At 38.7% G+C, this 17,717-nt stretch overlaps 1 protein-coding gene across 1 annotated transcript in view; it reads right to left on the reverse strand.

Annotated features, from left to right (window-relative positions):
* The window catches only part of GTDC1 (glycosyltransferase-like domain containing 1), a 181,254-nt gene extending 172,839 nt beyond the window's left edge, over positions 1 to 8,415 (reverse strand). Inside the window, exon 1 of the mRNA XM_009319023.1 lies at positions 8,342 to 8,415. The gene's annotated coding sequence lies outside the window, so the exon portion shown is untranslated. The remainder of the gene's footprint in view (positions 1 to 8,341) is intronic.
* Between the last annotated feature and the right edge of the window lie 9,302 nt (positions 8,416 to 17,717).

The following is a 17,717-nucleotide window of genomic DNA, read 5'->3' on the forward strand; positions in this document are numbered from 1 at the left end:
AGGAATGGCTGTATAAGATGCATTAGAATCTGATAACAAAACTAGTGACTGCTCTAATTTAAAACACAAATGGAACAAAAACAGTAATTCCATATTTACCAGGCCTTCCTAGAACTACTTATGCATAAAAGACTGGTAAAACAAAGTGAGATCTATTTGACTGTATACCCCAACATCAGTCTTTCAGGTGGGGTACTTCACTTGCGACCCTGACAGACCTGCAGCCCCTTCTCACAAGGGTAGGTAGCATTAATGTCGCAACGCCAGAGAGAATTGCTGTCCCGCCAGACATCAACCTCAAATGTGAACGTACACTCATATCGTACCACAGTCCATATGTTCTCTCCACATACACGTACTCTCAGATCTTTTCACCCATTCAGGAGCTACAATAGGCAAAGGGAGGAGAGCTGGTCCACAAAAATACACAATGTTTTCAATCTCTTCCCAATGCTTCACATTTTCTGCAGCAGCTCTACTGAATCCTTGACCATACCTCAAATCGTCAGGTTTCTCTACATCTTTGAGTTCTGAAGAGCGACCGCTGCCCAACTGACCAAACGTATCCCTTCAATGGATCTTAAAATTATTTTAAACGCTTGAAGACAATGCCTTAGTCTCTTATTTGAATGCTATAAAACATTCTTGAGGTTTTCCTTGGGAAAGTCTCATTAGCAGAGGCAACAGGCACTAACAGCATTCAACCTTTAAAACAGCTGTGAACAGGCCAAAGTCCCAGCCCCACATCCCAAGACCCAATCTGTAAACCATCTCCCTGAGCATAATGAGATTAACCAAACATTTAAGACTGGACACATTTAATTCTTTGTACTCCATAGATTACAGAACAATTAAGAGTCTGGAAACAGAAAACTTAAGCTGAAGTTACACAATTGGGTGAGCAGAATGTTTCTGCCCACAAGAAAGCATTTAAATATCTATCACAACATATTTTAAATAGATTTATATTGGATTAAAAATAGAATTTTAAATAGACTCTTACTGCCATAAAAAGCATGCTTTATATATGGGTAACCAGATCCCCAAATGTAAAAAAAAAACCCACACACCCCGATTCTCCACACATGCAGAATGTGCATGCTCTTGATCATCTATCTGTCTGTCTCATTTTCTTCAAGTTGTAGAGCTTTAGACCACCACAATAAATTAAATAAAATTCAGAATATAATGTTATAATATTGTTTTTATAGTTAAATACAATACTGACAAATGCTTACCAGGTTACACATGCTAAGCAGTTCAAGTGATAATAATAATGATGAATGTGTAATCTAACACCCATTCACTTTGATTTATATGAACCATCATACGAGTGTCTCGCGTATCCATTTTAAGTCAGCGGGAAGGATCCCATTTTTCCTGACTTGAATCAGTGCTTGGTCTAAACTCAGGCATTTCATATTTTTTTGCAGAACAGAACCAGTCTTCACACGTAGTTAAAGATGCCTGGGGCCGCACAGTCCTTTGCAATCTCAGCAACTAGGCCTATCATTCCCTGCGATAGTCTTGCTGAAAAAAATAAAGATCAACCAAATCTCCCCCTGCCCTTCCAGCTGAGGGAGAAACAGATCAGCCTATTCTTTACCTCAGACGAAAAGGCCCTGCAAAGGTCAACCTTTCATATGAAATACAGATCATTAACAATTAATACAGAACTACCTAGGTTCTTGCTTTTTGTTTGTATAACTGGGATTCCATTGTACCTATTTCAGGATGCTCTATACTTTTCGTATTTTTTTTTTTTATATATACACACACATACACCCCCCAATAACTTGTTTCTGAAACTAATTTATAACGGAAGGCTTGCTTATTGAATCAGAAAGAAGCCACCCAATGCTCAGTTGTTGTTCTTATTCTCAAAGTATCATGCTCATGAGACGAACAGCAATTCATCAAACAAACTTTGCTGTAGCCTGCCCTCAATGCAAGGAAAAAAAAAAAAACAAAACCCTAAACCACATAGTATGGATGTGAAAATGTAGGTGCGGAGTGCCAGCTGCCTAACTGGTTAAGTGTTATTTATTTTTACCACAATCCACAGTTCTGCTAGCTGTCCCATTGAGAGAGACAGTCTTCTCAAGACTATTAATTCTCTTCTAGAATATAAAATCTAGACCAAAAACTCGTATTGCAGCATGTAAGCCTATGTAGTTTCCATGCAATGCTCTAGAAGAAGTGTTTACTCTAGGGTTCACTCTACACCAACCTAAGCAACAGCCTACCACATCACCCCTACTTCAAACATACCTTACATACAGAAAAGGACTGGTTAGTTATATCAGTCCTCATTACCAAATAGCAATACTGACAGATAAAAAAAAAATACATTATTTGTGGGAAGGAGAAGAGGTGTGGGTTGCAATCATCTTGAATCTGACCAGTCAAGTCACATTATGCTACCCGATGCTACACCGCCAGGCGCTGTAAAAGCAAGCATGGCCCAGGCTTGTAAATCCCATAATCTACAGAAGCCCCTGAAATAAAAAGACTAAAAAAACCAACAGGCTTTAAAAGTTTACACAGAGCTTCCAAAAGTTACCAAAGCATGGTATTTTTACTTAAATTCCTGAATGATCTGAAGATCATCAAATTTCTTCCCCTCAATCAAAACCCATTTAAGTAAAACTCATGGCAAACAGCTCAATGTTTTGTTTTTACATTTTGAGACTGCGTTAATAATAAAATCGCTTCCTTTGCATAGGACATAATACCTGCAAACTCTCAAAATAAAGGAGAATTACGAGGCGTTTCTAGAGAAAGAGATTCAGGGGGTAGGGCACACAAGCATCACAGTATTATTAAAGAGTACAGACAAAAAAATTTTGCCAAGCAAATATAGGAATATTCCAGAGTTTGGAAGGCACATTAACATGGAAATAAGCGTCCTCGTATTTTGTTAGTACAAAGATGTCACTGAATCAAAGTTTGACTTCCCTGGCTGAAGACAGTTAACTGACGAAAGCAGAGGTTATGAAAAAACTGTAATCAAGTTTCATGAAAGTGTATGTGGAAAAGTGGCTATTAGGCTATTAAAAGCTTGGGGGAGAGAGAGGGTGGGATTGAAGGCTTGGACTAGTAAACTTTTCAGTTTGCTATATTTTCATATAAAAATTTTGACCTCCTGACCTTTTATGCAATGCAGCGCTTGGAAAAGAGAGACAGCTACAGCCAGGAGGGCAGGAACAAAACCACGTTACCAGTAGGCAGCCGTAGAGGATGACTGCTACTACTTTAAATTTTATCTTAAAATCTTGTGACAGTAAGTTGTGAAGGGTGTTTTCTCTCCACGTCTCTCGGATGACTGGGATTTAAGGACCCAGTTACTTTTCTGACCTCAGGGACTACCAGTTAAGGCCTGAAACACCGTAAAACATGTATGTCAGACAGGCTTTCATTCCATACTACGGAGGTACAACGGAAGGACCTCATCAGAAGTAGGTCCTCCTCCTCCTTGATAACGCGGTACGCTACTGTGTCAAAACAACATCACTAACATTTGAGATTCAACACATCCATCACTCCCTGTAACCTGCTCAGCAGAATGACCTGCTTGGAAGAGCACGTTTCACTACATCTTCCAAGGAGTCAGGGCCAGAGAGAGAGATACGCACTCAAAATGGAGACTTGAAAAAATATAGCAATTAAAGATCCCATAACATTTTCATGGACTACTCCTTGGCTGAAAATAAAGCTCAGTAATGTAGAGAATTTATGATTTTTATTGACAACACAAAATAGCTTTGTGTACTAGAGACAGACTGAATGGAATCATATCCGTTTGCTTTCATGCAAACTCTCACTTAGTATGAGTTACATGCAAACACAACACATAACAGAAACACTATGTGTACATGAAGACATTTGACTTCTAATTACGACTTGGTCACATCTATGAATGAGAATAAAATCATTTAGTTCCTGAGTCTCTGAAAGGACACACCTATGTTAAATGATGAGAACTCCAAAGCCAAACTACCACCTTGAGAAATGCTATAGTCTTACCAGTTTGCACTCACCTTTTCCATTTTTGCAGAGACTAACTGCAGAAATAGCATCCAAACAATTATAATTTGTGACCTTTTAACCTAAATGGTAACTTCTTAGACTAGTTCTTTTATATTCCATCCCATGTTCTTCCAAATAAGAGCTGCCCAAAAATACTTTGCATGAAAAACTAAATGTTCCCAGTGACAACTCTGATCATGTCATTCTTTGCACATGAACATTAAAAGATGCAACAGAGAAAAACACTAGATATTCTTAAAACTTCAAGACTAAATCCTATAGTAAGTTTTCAAATTGTCTTTCCTAAAATTCAAATAATATGTTCATCACTTTAACCAAAAGCTAGCAAAGTACAACTTCTATTGTGCTGCAGGCCACAAACTGAATGTTCTTTATTTGAATCATGGATGGATGAAGATGAAAAGTAGTTTTTGAAAATTTACAACAGTTCTGAAACTGCTGTGTTCCTCGTTACAAGTTATCCCCACCTATTTATTAGACTTAATCCAGACCTTTTACTACCTTCAAAAAGATAGTTTTCATCAATTCTTCATATCTTTATACCTAACCACAGAAAATTGCATAGAATATGGGCAGAAGCCCCAGCTGATAAAAGGGAGCGGGGTGAGAGGAGGACTGCAGCGGCTGCTTCAGTCAGGCTGGAGAGGTTGTGGTTTAAAAGTAACATTTGGTAATGAATTCTGTCTTTAGCACAGCACTCAGGTGATGTTTGTTTTCTTATTATTTGCCTACCCAAAGTAACCATTCTGCTACATAAAAAAAGTAGCCAAGTAAGGGAAAGTTATTAGAAGCCCTCCCTCCTCTACTCCATCTTAGACTGATGCATCTCCACCAGCACTGCTTCCAGTACTTCACAGCAGAGAGTTGTATTTTAAAGAATTCCATAGGATTCACAAGCATTTCTCTACCCCAAACGAAGCCTTCCCCAAAATTAAACTGTTCTTATACCCGAGACTGGATATTGCCAACATGCTAAATGGTTTTAAGATCCAGTGTCTTGAACAAGTTAGAAACAGGGATTTTATACTAATTTCTGGGAATTGTTTGGTTTCTTACTAAACAGGTTGTGCATACTTGCCTGCGGCAGTCTTCATAAGTTCTGTAAATTTAGACACTGGTTTTACAGTTGGAAAAATAAAGTCTCAATTATGAAGAGATTTCAGTATTTTAAAATCTTTTGACATTCTGAAAAATATATTACCAGCTTTCAAGTCAGTCTTCACACACATAGCATTACAGAACAACATACCGTATGCTGAGATGCAAATACAGGTCTACAACGTGACCATAGGTACGTTATTTTGTTGCAGTGTAAACACCAGCCTTCAGCAAACGTCCATGACATCTGACTGTGCAACTACCTGGAAGAGCCATCACGACTGCAGACTCCGCTACTTCTACAAGCAATGAATGTTCTATACAGCACCTGAAGGGGCAAGGAGAGCCTACAACTGATTCCGGAGCTTCCCAGATGATCCCAGGGTGCTAAGGCAGAGGTGAAAACGTAGTCTGTCACCACATGCAACAAAGTCTTGCAGGAGGGGGAACAGACGAAGCCCTGACCTCTCCGCAAGCTGCCGTGGCTCAAACGTATAGGTGAGGCAACATCAGACATAAGTGACTGCTGCTGTTTTCAGAGACTTGACACTTTGAAGGCTAAAGCCCCTGTTGCTAGTAAAGCCCTTTGCAAAGATTTTCTTTCTTTCTTTCTTCAGATACTGTTTGCTGTGGGATAACAGAAGAAGCTTCCAGCTTAGATGATTCTTCAAAGGACTCTAAGAAACACCTAGAGATCTTGCAAGATCTTTCTGTATCAGAACTAGTGTGGCCAGCAGGAGCAGGGAAGTGATCGTGCCCCTGTACTCGGCACTGGTGAGGCCGCACCTCGAACACTGTGTTCAGTTTTGGGCCCCTCACTACAAGAAGGACGTTGAGATGTTGGAGCGTGTCCAGAGAAGGGCAACGAGGCTGGTGAGGGGTCTGGAGAACAAGTCTGATGAGGAGAGTATTTAAAAGACGGCTAGATGAGGCGCTTAGGGACATGGTTTAGTGGGCATGGGGGTGTTGGGTTGATGGTTGGACTCGATGATCTTGGAGGTCTCTTCCAACCTTAATGATTCTATGATTCTAAGATGATGGACGCTAGTACCAGGGTATGAAATGCCTACACTGCAAAGATGATCTTAAACAAGACGTCCAAGCCTGGACATGCAATTACATGCCCCAGAATGAGAAACACCGACTAGAAATCCAGAGCCACTTCGCTTGAAATCACACAGGAATTACTCGCAAGATGTCATCCTTACAAAAAAGCATCCAGTTAAATGACAAAGTGAGCATGGACTTTCCTGGCAACTCTCAGGACCCCCTAAATACTCCCTCGTGCATTACCACCACATACAGTTTAAAACACCATCAATAAAACGTTCGTATAACAGCATCCCACTAATTCTTCCAATTCATTTTTTGCATACATGCATATGTACAAAGACTTTACATGCATATATGAAAACTCAGTAAAATAAAGCTAAGATGACATGAGCTGCAACACAGGATTTTTTAAAACTACGAGGAAGAATCAAACCAATAATTCTGTAATTTGTTTTCCCACTATTTAAAATGGTTTCTGTACACCTTCTTCGTGAAATAAGCTGAGTAATAGTTAAGTCATCGCAACATTTTTCAAACACTTCTCACTATGCACTGCTGATAAAGAAGCTTTCATCCTATAACCACTAAAACTTTTCCTCTCAAAGCGAGACATAAGCAGAGGCTTAGTCACTATTCACATAACAGAATTACAGAAGTTTTTGGTAAACTGCTCAGAAAATTCAAAAAATGTATTATTTCTCAAAGCAAAATAATACATTGCATTTGGAAGACACTTGCTCTCAGTACTGAATAACACTTGTTATATACCTGAAGGGGTTTCTCAAGCGAGCCAAATCTCCCCAGCAACTCTGGGCTGTAACTACACTGATCAAATCAGCATCACACATGTTAAAAACCTGGAGAGCAAGAAATAAAGGTAGAGTCTTAATGTATCAACAGCTTCTTCTGATTTCATAGACTGCATTAAAAGAATAAACGTTGAAAATCCCGGCCATACATTAAGGCAGTTCTTACACCCAAACAATTTGATAATGTAACATTGTGTATCAAGCCAGTTTTTTCATAAATTATGATCTAAACAGAATACTAGTCAATTCACCAAAAGATATCAAAGATATCCCTTTATTACAAATGATCCAAGTATCCCCCTTCAGGCTACAGCTATCAGAAAGCATTTAGTTAGCTCCCAAGCCAATATTTTTCTTATCTGTTTTATTATGAAACTATAACACATTTTCAATAACTTTTAGCTTTGCTATACAGAGCAACAAATAATTTCCCAGAACCCTTTGGAAAATCTGACATGCGAAATGATTCTCTAGTCAACTTGTGTATTATTAAGCTGAAAAAACGTATATCAGATCATTTGAGGGAAGGGGAAAGTATTGGGAGCTTCAGGACAGATGGACGAACTTCAGGTCATATAAAATACTACCAAGGCTGTATTTGAAGAAAAATGTGAAAGTTCGTGAAAGCGCCCCAGGTGAAAATACTTTGTGTTGCTAAGAAACATCATCCCTGAAGATGGATGAATTAAATTGTCTGTTAGTAGAGTCAACTCCAGGCACCCCTCGTTTATTAGTAGAATGTTTTCTTGTACCAGTAATTTATTTCAACAGCTACATACAAATAAAAAGCCCTACCTTTAAATGAAACTGACAATTTTAAACTTGCATAATTAATGCTAGAAAACAGAACAGAGTTCACATCTTGAACAGAATTTAATAACTACATTTTCAAAGTTTACATTAAATGTAGTATTAATACATCCAAACAATTAAGAACTTATTTTAGGATAGTCTGCAATGAAATATACTGTTCAGCTTCCAAAATTGCTCTATATACAATCCAGTGAAGAATAAAGCTCCTCAAATATTTCTAACTACTGAACAACATAAATATTCAGGTAATCAAATTTTAACCATCACTGAGAGAAAAGCATATTCATTTGTCATGTATTGTTATGATGACACCAACATAAAAACTAAGCATGGAGGAAATAATGCAAGCCACCTGCTTTTCTCATTTGGAAGTTGTCTTCATGCTTCATCCAGCTCCTCTTTTAATATATTACTTACTTTTAATATATTTCTTCTGCAGAATGTATTCGTGAACTCATAGCAGTATATCTTTCCAGTTCTGAAGTATGCGTTTTCTGTTGAACTCCCACAGAGCATACCTGTTTTGCCTGCCGTGCACTGTGTTAAGTGAAGTCCTTTCAAAAAGGTTATAGATGGAGCAGAGGAGGGCCACTGGTTTGCCTCTTCCCACAGGCTGCACGACAGGCCAGAGGAACTCTCCTGAAAGGGGAAAGAAAAGCAAGCACATCTCACCTGGCACAGCCTTCGAGAGCAGGATGCAACAGCAGAGGCGAAGCACAGCAAGCAGGGAGCCCCAACGTAAGCAGGGAGTCCTGAGATCAGAAAGTAGACGTATGACCACTGCTCAGAGATGATGGAATAGGGTAGGGTTTTCTTAATAACTCAGAGAGGAATATGCAGAATTTCATGCCACAGAGAAATCAACACGGTCGCTGTACTGAGAATAAACCAAGGGCAAAGACTGATTTTGCAAGAACACAGTTGGCAAAGGCGAGAATCATTAAAGAAAACAAGTTTTAATTTGTCTGATGGCAAGGCTTTGGGGTTTTTCTTCCTATTATTCTAGACTCCGTTCTAATAAAGATTCCAAGTTAGAAGACCCAAGTTTTAGCACTGGAGAGTTCAATTTAAGGGAAAGGTGAAAAACCCTCTATAAACTGTTCTTTGGATCCCATCACAGCTTCCAAGCCAGAAAGTACCATGCACAGTTAGGTGTTGAGGCCACATACTCAGCTAGTCAATGCACAGAGGCAACCACAGAGGCTCTTCTTGCCAAATAATGCCACCAGGAGAAGAGTTACCACTGGAGAGTCTGAGAAGAAGTATTTAATAATGATACCAATTTGGCTGCACTACAGGAGATGTGCTTCCTGTGGGCCTAATAAGGAAGAGCTTTACAGTCTGAGCAGAAGCATTTCAAAACCTCAAAGGACATGTCTTATCTGCACCACTTCTGGTTCTGGAATCCCAGAAATCCTGAAGACAGAAGGCAGATCAGACTGCAGCTTTCCTAGGCACAGATGTTGCAATCACATCTGCCTTAACTGTAAGCCACGGTCCTTGCTACTTTCCAACTCTCTAGCAGCATCTCTGAGTTGCTTCGTTTTTGAAAACATCAGTGCAGAGGATAAGATAAAGTGTTTCTGATCACATCAGGTATACTAAAACAAGAAAAATGTCTGCAGATTATGTTCCAAGCAAACAGCATGAAAGAAAGGGTTTTGATGTAGAGATAGCCTTTCTTCCCCTCCTCCCTTGTCTACATGATTCACAAAATAACACTTACTTCAAATAATGAGATCTGTTTGATCAAGTATATATTTTTTTTTTGAAGTGTTGATCTAGCAGCCATGAAGAATGACCATTTGTGTATGGATGCATCTCAAGTTACTCAGACAGAGAAGCATGCACATGTATATTTATCCAATTAATTACAGGTGACTTTTGCACACCACTCTGAGGAACTGAACCACCAAATCTGCACCAGGTGTGCAGAATCATGTAAACCTTCTCCAAGGTTTTTCCCCTTTTATCTCACTAAAGATTCCCTCCTTAAACACCTATAGCTACAAGAAGTCTGACTTAATTTGTCCAGCTCCAAGTTCCCCAGTACAAGACATACCCAAGCAAGACCAGCAAAAGGCCCCAAATACAACGAAGGGGTCAGAGCACAACCCGGCCATTCTGCGACTCCAAAGGTCGGGTCTGCATCAAGGTACAGGTTGCAGGACTCCAACCATAATAAGCTTTTTTCCTCTTGGCCCTCACATCATAAAGCAGACAGCATTTTCAGTGCAGCATTATTTAATGTTTTCATTTATTATGTGGATGATGAACAACATACTTGCAAAATTTTGTAGTTACCTGGGAAGGGCTGTAAGCATTCTGGGAAGCAGAGTTAGAATTGAAAAAAGTAGGGCTAAGTGATTAACAGCAGAACTGAAACTGGGTGTTTAATACTGAATTGAATGCAAAAGTGAAAAATAAATTTGAATGTCTATTAACAGGGGCATCATATGCAAAAGATGCTAAGTTTTATTCTGTTCATCACTGATACTGACTAAGGTTGTACATCGTGTTCAGGTCTGGATAAACAGATGTAGGAAACCAAGAAAAGCTCAGAAGAAAACCTAAGCAATCAGGGAAAGTTAAAGGGAAACAGGCTTGCTGAGTACAGAAAAAAAAGAAGAGTAAAGGAAAAGGGTGCAGGCTTCAAAATAGGTTAACAGCAGTTACAGAAATGATGAACATGTCCCACTACTGCAATATCCACTGCAAAAAAAAACAAAAAACCCACACAACACACACAAAGCTTAAGGGTTTAGGAAGAAAAATTAGAATAGTATTAGAGGAAATATGCTACCTCTAGGGATAGTTCAACAACGGATTAGGTTATGGAGGGGTTACACAAATCTTCACTGATTGTTTTTAAGACCTGGTAAGATGAACATATCAGAAACTGTCTATACATATCTATCTGGCTTTACGATGAACACTACATCCTCACTCATACAGTGCAGGGCCTTGAGAGTAAAGCGGATGACCTCCAGAGATCTGCGTTTTCTTTTCTAAACCCAAAGGCTGTACGAGTTTAGGCTCCTGCCGGGCAAATCAGCAGGTGACTTGACTGCTCCTTAGAGCTCCAAGCAGGCTTTTGATATCTCTTTTTTCTAAATAGCCAAGGCAGTCTGGGATTGACAATTTTCTATCACATCAAGCACGCTACCTTAAATATGAAGTACTCTGAATGATCCACTGGGGAAATAAAGTCAAAGTACAGAGAAGGCAACGGCAACTGATCCCGGGCATCCAGTCCTGAGAAGGAAATCAAAACTGGCAAATTGGGCAAGGATGCACATCCCATTAGTACCTAGAAATACAGGTCGTTATTTTTGTTTCTAGTACCTACAATAAATAAGCCTTAATAAAAAGTAGTATTTAATAAAGTACTTAGAGAAATAAGGAGGGAAGGTTTGACGTTTCTAAGCTTATTTTCACAGCGGTATGAAAGGAAATGAGGTAGAGTCAGAGCTAATTCTCCTTATATAATTTCACATGGAATGATTAGTTCTGCCCCAACAGTAACAGCTTTCCAGAGGGTCCTACTTGTCGCCAAGATTGCATACAGATGCTCTAAGTGTAGCTTCCCTATTCTCCACTGACAACCAACTTAAAAGGCCAATATAATATTCATTTTACTATAGAATGAAATTCACAGCATGAATAGTAAAATAATGTCACAGCTACCATGAAACTGCACTTGCATGTTGGAGGTTGCGACTTTTAAAAGTTTAATCATGAAACAGATTCATGAAGAGGAACATGCAAAGTAGCTTTCTGCTTTAGCAACGTCCTGTGGTCGTTAAGGATGTCTAAGAATGGCATAAGCTGTGGTCTGACAACGAGAGGGCAAAGGCATAGAGGAGCATTCGTGTCACAAAACCCTGCTGATTTTTTTTTTTTTTTTTTTTTTTAAACAAGGCAGGTTTTCAATCATTACTGTGCTGAACGCCCCCCTCTCTTAAGCCTGATTAGGAAAGACATTCCACATGCATGGGGCTGCTGAAGGTGGTGGAATTCTGTAAGTCACCTGGGTCGCTTCTGGGTGAAATACCAATTACTGGCGATTCATCTCAAGGCGGCCAACAAAAACAACCCCATAAGAGACACCACTCAGCCCAATGGTGAACACATCACACGGATAATCCTAAAACTCTTTGCAAAAACTCGTAATAGGTATTAGTAATTTTATAAAGCACTGTTTTTGTATTTAATCCTTGAATAGACACTAGCAGAAAAGCCATATTCAATTCTAAAATTCCTACTGCAAGTTCCAGCTCAGCTACTACTATTCCTTTAAAAAATATACTGTTTTTTAAAGGATATATAAACACACATTTTTCCAGGGAGAGATAGCCTACCTTAGTAAATTTAACTATCAACGAAAAACCTAAATAACTCCCCAGAATAGCATGCCAAATAATACCATAAGAACTTTAAATGTGTATATTTTGCACTTATTAGTACAACCATTTGTTTTACAAAAGACCTACAGATTAAATACAAAGCACACTATTAGTTTTAGGCACAAGAACAACCAATTTTTTATGCCTTGCCAGGAAGAATGACTAATTAGGCCAGCACCACTGTACAGTCGTTTCCATAAATCCTGCCTTTACATTTAAATCACAACCAAAAAGAAAACTGACTTAACGATAACAAAAGCATATATTTCTTGTTAAAGTTTTCTTAAAGCAACATCAGGACAAGCAATTATTTTCTAAAGCCAACAAGAAGATGTTATTGTTTATTTGGAGAACTTTAATTTATCTCAAGCCACACACAAAGTTATACCCAGAAGTTTACTATATTAAACTGCAATCCAGTAGACAGACAAGGTGAATGGCAAAACTTTCAACCAGGAAATCACAACACACAGAATTTCGCTGCTGGATTATTTATTCTGCAAAGTCATCCTACAGCATATTCCCTGTGTAAACCTTGAAAACAACAGGAGTATGAAAGATGCAATATGTCCAACTATTTGTTGATTTTTTGTTTTCTGGAATATCTGTATGCAAAGTAAATATCAAAGCAGAAAGATATAGAGGAAATATGAAGCTGAGCATCAGACAAGGATCTGTACTTCAATTAAAAGATTTTAATTTTTCCATGATGGAAATTATGGTGCTTCTGAGAAAGCACCTGTTTAATTATATGCACCAGGCAAGATACTTATAAAAAAAACACCCCCTTATTTTCACAATGCAACACCAACTTTATTCCTATTTTATTTACAAAGGTGTCGCTCAGTAAATAAACCACTATGAAAACAGAATCAAGATCTACATTGTCAAATAATCCAAAATAATGTCATTAATGCACAACTCTCAGGCTTTTTTTCCCTCCAAACCAATCTGGCTGGAAAGAACAGGAAGAGGATATTTTTTTCTAAAAGCTAGTCCTAGAAATGGAGTTATCTTCACTGTTCCTTCTTCCAAATATTCTGCCACTACAGTCACATACCATCGTTGCTTTATCAAATTACTCTATTCTGACTTTTCAGCATTCACATATATTTACTCTTGCACATATGCACAAAGCTTTGCAATATTCTGGAAGTTCTTCCATATAATGGCTTTATAACAGTTCTGTTTCTATTACCTAGGTTTTATTAGGCTTTAAGAGGACAAACCAAAACTCTCAGTTCTCTGAAGGAGAAGCTTCTCTTTGTCTTTTCAGATTGAGAAAAATACCGAACGGCAACAGCGAGGTCTTCATCCTTCATTCCGACACACTTGACCACTGAATTCTGCCAGGGTGAGTAATGCCCATCATGGAACATCAATTCAGTAAATCTTCCATCCCAGAGAAGGAATAAAAGACTGTATCATATTAAATCTGAATCCAACTACTTAGGCATGAACTTAAGGGGTGTAGGGTTCCCCCCCCCCCGATGACAGCTTCTAATAACGACTACGAAAGAAACCTTGCACTCTGGATGGTATTTTATTCATCAAGGCCACAATCACCACGAGCTTTCTGTTTCCAGAGGCATGGCCAAAGTAACCTTTTTAAGGACCGCTGTTGTACCTCTAAGAGGAAAACATTCCCACAGTATTTATGGCAATATCATACTTGTACCATTGAGCGTCATTAACAGACAACCTGCTGCACAAACATGGCATCTGACATTAGTTTTTTCAACAATTTAGCAAAACTACAACAATCTGGCAAAATCAAGGTATGAAGATGATATTAAACCCAGTTGCATCTGAAGTGCCAACGAGAAAACTTCCGCTAATCACGTATGTATTAAATTTTGCACATGTGTTTGATTCATGTAAACCTACACACACACAAATATCTAAATCAAAGTTGCTTATGCAGCACTAACTTACTTTGGGATTTATGCATCTCAACTGTTTGTGTTCTTTCTGTGCCTTAACCCTAACAAATAATTATTCAGGGGGAAAAAAAAAAAACCAAAGCACACAGTGTCTGGCCTGGCCTGCTTTCCTCCAAGTTCTGCATTTCATCATTAATTTTACATATTTCACTGTTAATTTTAGACATTCCTCCAGTTCTCATTTGGACATCAAAGAGTTACTCATACCCAAAATACCCGCAGTCTGAAGTATTGGCTTCCCAACTTATTGTCATTTATAACTTGAAAAGATCTTTGATTTCTTGCCTACAGGAAATACTGTGGATCAAAAATAAAACACATATATATGCTCCCCTATATATGGGGTCCAGGATTTAGGATAATAGACTGTTTGGAGACATGGTTTTCAGATTTAGATTTCATACTCTGTCTGGTGCTTCACACATTTATTTTTACTTTCACATCTGACGTGCAGCAATATGGCTAGCTAAGGTGTACGTTTAAGACATACTTTGATATATATCTATTCAGAAGCGAAATTCACACCAGGGTATGTGTCCTTACAGCACTAAGGCACTGCTTCACCACTGCTAACCGCACCACTTACTGATGGCTGGGGGCAGGAGGAGGCAAGATCTCTAGAGCCTCTCGTTAACAATTCTGCCACCAAAGATTAAGATGATTTTCCAGCTTTACAAACTTGGTAGAGAACATTTCTCACACCCAAATGGAAAATAATCCCATGGTAGCCAATGTATTTCTAAAATGCCTGCTGCATGGGTTCCCAACAGCCTTGCTTATATATGCAGAGTTTGTTCTCCACTTTTGTTTTTTTTTTTTTTAAATTAGCAATATTAATAAGTTATACAACTAGTCCCAGACAACGAGATACTCACTCTGTTCAAGTTGGCAAATCATTTGCCTTGGTTTTGTTACTACTCCCACTACACAATGGCTTATGTCTCAAGCAGTAGTACACAGAAGCACTCAAATAGAGCGGTCAATATTAAGGTCCCGTTACCTACACCAATATCACTAAAAATCAAACCTTAAAATCTATTTCAGTGTGTTTCCTTACAACGGAATACAATTCTGTTCACACAGGAATGTGTATGTTACATATGTTTCTTCCGAGCACATAGTTTAGGACCCAATTTATATCAAAACAGCAGTTCTTTAACTCAATTATTTAACCCCGTAAGACGTCAAGTCTTCGCACAAGACTTCCTCTTTGCCACTGAAAGAGCTAATACAAGAGAATATTCCACATTGAATATTTGCTTATCAACAGCTGCAGGAGAAACGCCTTATCACAATGGGTCTCCCAATCCGAACTATACGGGACTACATCATATAAACATACTCTGATCTCATGAAGCCAAACAACGCAGTATATATATTTTATTTCTTTTTTTATAAGTTAGATTGCAGCTGGCCACACAAACAGTAAGGAATTTAAATACAGCAAATGCTTCTAAAACTACTGGCCTTCTCTACATCAGGAAGCGCTTGGTGTGATCACAGCTTACAGCAGCCATTCAGTTTTTGCCCCAGCAGTTTATTCCAGGTGCCCCGAGTGAAACAAAGTACACACTGGTATAGTGCTGTTTTGATGATAAAAACGTCTATCTAGAAATTTTCACCAGTGCAGGATATCGGTCAGAGACCATAAACCTTCACTGCTACGATCAAAACAGAAAATCAGAGAAGTCCGTGCTGTAGATTGGGTCAGAGGCCTAAAATGCTCAAGGAACGTGGCTCTTCTTGGAGCTACGGGCAACGTCAAATGCCGCAGTCATAGGGTGTAGAAAACGTTTATAAAAAGCTAAACCAGGAACTTTTTGTTTTCATATTCTCAAATTTTATTGAGCAGAAATGTTTGAGGATAGTTTATTACTTTTACCGGCCACTCTAAAACGGGCCTCCAGCCAAACAGGTCTTTAAAATATGTCTATATTTTAGTTTTAAAACAACATTAAGGAAGTTGTATAACTTTTACATTAGAGTCTAAGTGACTTAGCAGCAGAAGTGACATGTTTCAGCTGTAACACAGGCACTTTGCAAGCTACGGGCACGACTTCCCCAACAGTACTAGTCGCGCTCGGTACTGATCCTATCACAGCAGGGAGATCCACAAGGGTTAATTAACAGGTGTTTGTAACTCGTGGCAAATCCCAAAAGACTGAAATTCAGGAGATGTTTGCTGGTATCATATTAGTGACTCGTGCCAAACGCCTTCCCTCATTCAGGCTAAACTCTGTGGGACAAGACCAATCCACTATGTGCTGTTCTTGCCTTCACAGGGCTTTCCTGCAGTACTCCAAGGGCAATAATTGACAGTTGTAACAATACTACCGCATGAGAAGTCAAATTGTGCATTTATCAGTGTAGGGAGGAATTCTGTACCGTATTTGTAAAGCACCAACACCTTGAGCCGGAGAGTGGGTTTGCTCCCTGGGTTTTACTGCTGCTGTTGACCTGCCAGCTAATAATTAGACTGGGAAACTGGCTGGAAAGTGTGTCAAGCCCAAGGTATTGCACTACTGAGTGATCCTCACCTTTTTATACGCGTTAGGCATATAATTCCAAGAAAACCAGCACTGTATTAAAAAATCCTGCCTTTAACTGATTTGTGCGATCTGGATTCACAGCATTTAAACTTGTGTCAGAAAGTATTCTTCCCATGTATTTTACTATGCCTGGACTTAGAAGAAGAAAAAAAAAAAGCTGAAGCAAGAATACAGTCTACATTAGGTTTTGAAAGCTCCAATTAAAATTCAATACTGTACTTTGTATGGAGGCTCTTTACATGAAAACCCTGTCATGGTTAAGGTTTAAGGTTAACCAGGTTAATAGAGTCCAATAAAATAGCTCTATTTAATTACGCCAACATTGTTATAAGCCACACTAAAATTTGCTACTCATCTTTACCTACTGGGCTAAACTCTGAATCATGGTAACATACACCCACTTCTCGTCAACCAGAAAACCCTACCATAAAGTAAGCTTCAAACTCATTCCCCCGCTTCTTAAAAAAAAGTGCATGCATTTGCACCTCAAATGGTTTCTTTCCTCCAGTCTTCTACTCCAATCATCACACAGTCATGTGTTAAAAGATTTGTGCAGACCTGCCAAGTCCCATTCATCTGAGACACACTTTCCTAAAGTTGGGATTCGTTTACAAAATATATTTAAGCAGCTCCTCTGCTATGAAGTGTTCTGTCACACGACATTTTTAGCTTAGACTAATAAAAACAAAATCCTAAAATCTACACATACTGCAAAATTGAAGGGTTTTTTATGTTTTTGTTTTCCCTGTTCTACAAAGCAGACACTATGCCACCACAGAGATCACAATTTTTCCGGACAGTTCTACCTAGCAGAACTATTTCTGCATATTAACGTTTTAATTGTGCTACAGTGACACTCGGAATGAAACTGGGTTCAAATTTTGCAGCTCACTGTGTAACTGCTTACGAAAAGCAGTCCCTGCCCCTCACAGCCTGTATTTTAAAAAAAAAAAAAAGTGTCTTTAGAAAACAACCCACACAAACGTATTTTAAAAG

This window comes from Pygoscelis adeliae, unplaced genomic scaffold (assembly GCF_000699105.1).
Source record: "Pygoscelis adeliae isolate BGI_AS28 unplaced genomic scaffold, ASM69910v1 Scaffold222, whole genome shotgun sequence".
Taxonomy (NCBI): domain Eukaryota; kingdom Metazoa; phylum Chordata; class Aves; order Sphenisciformes; family Spheniscidae; genus Pygoscelis; species Pygoscelis adeliae.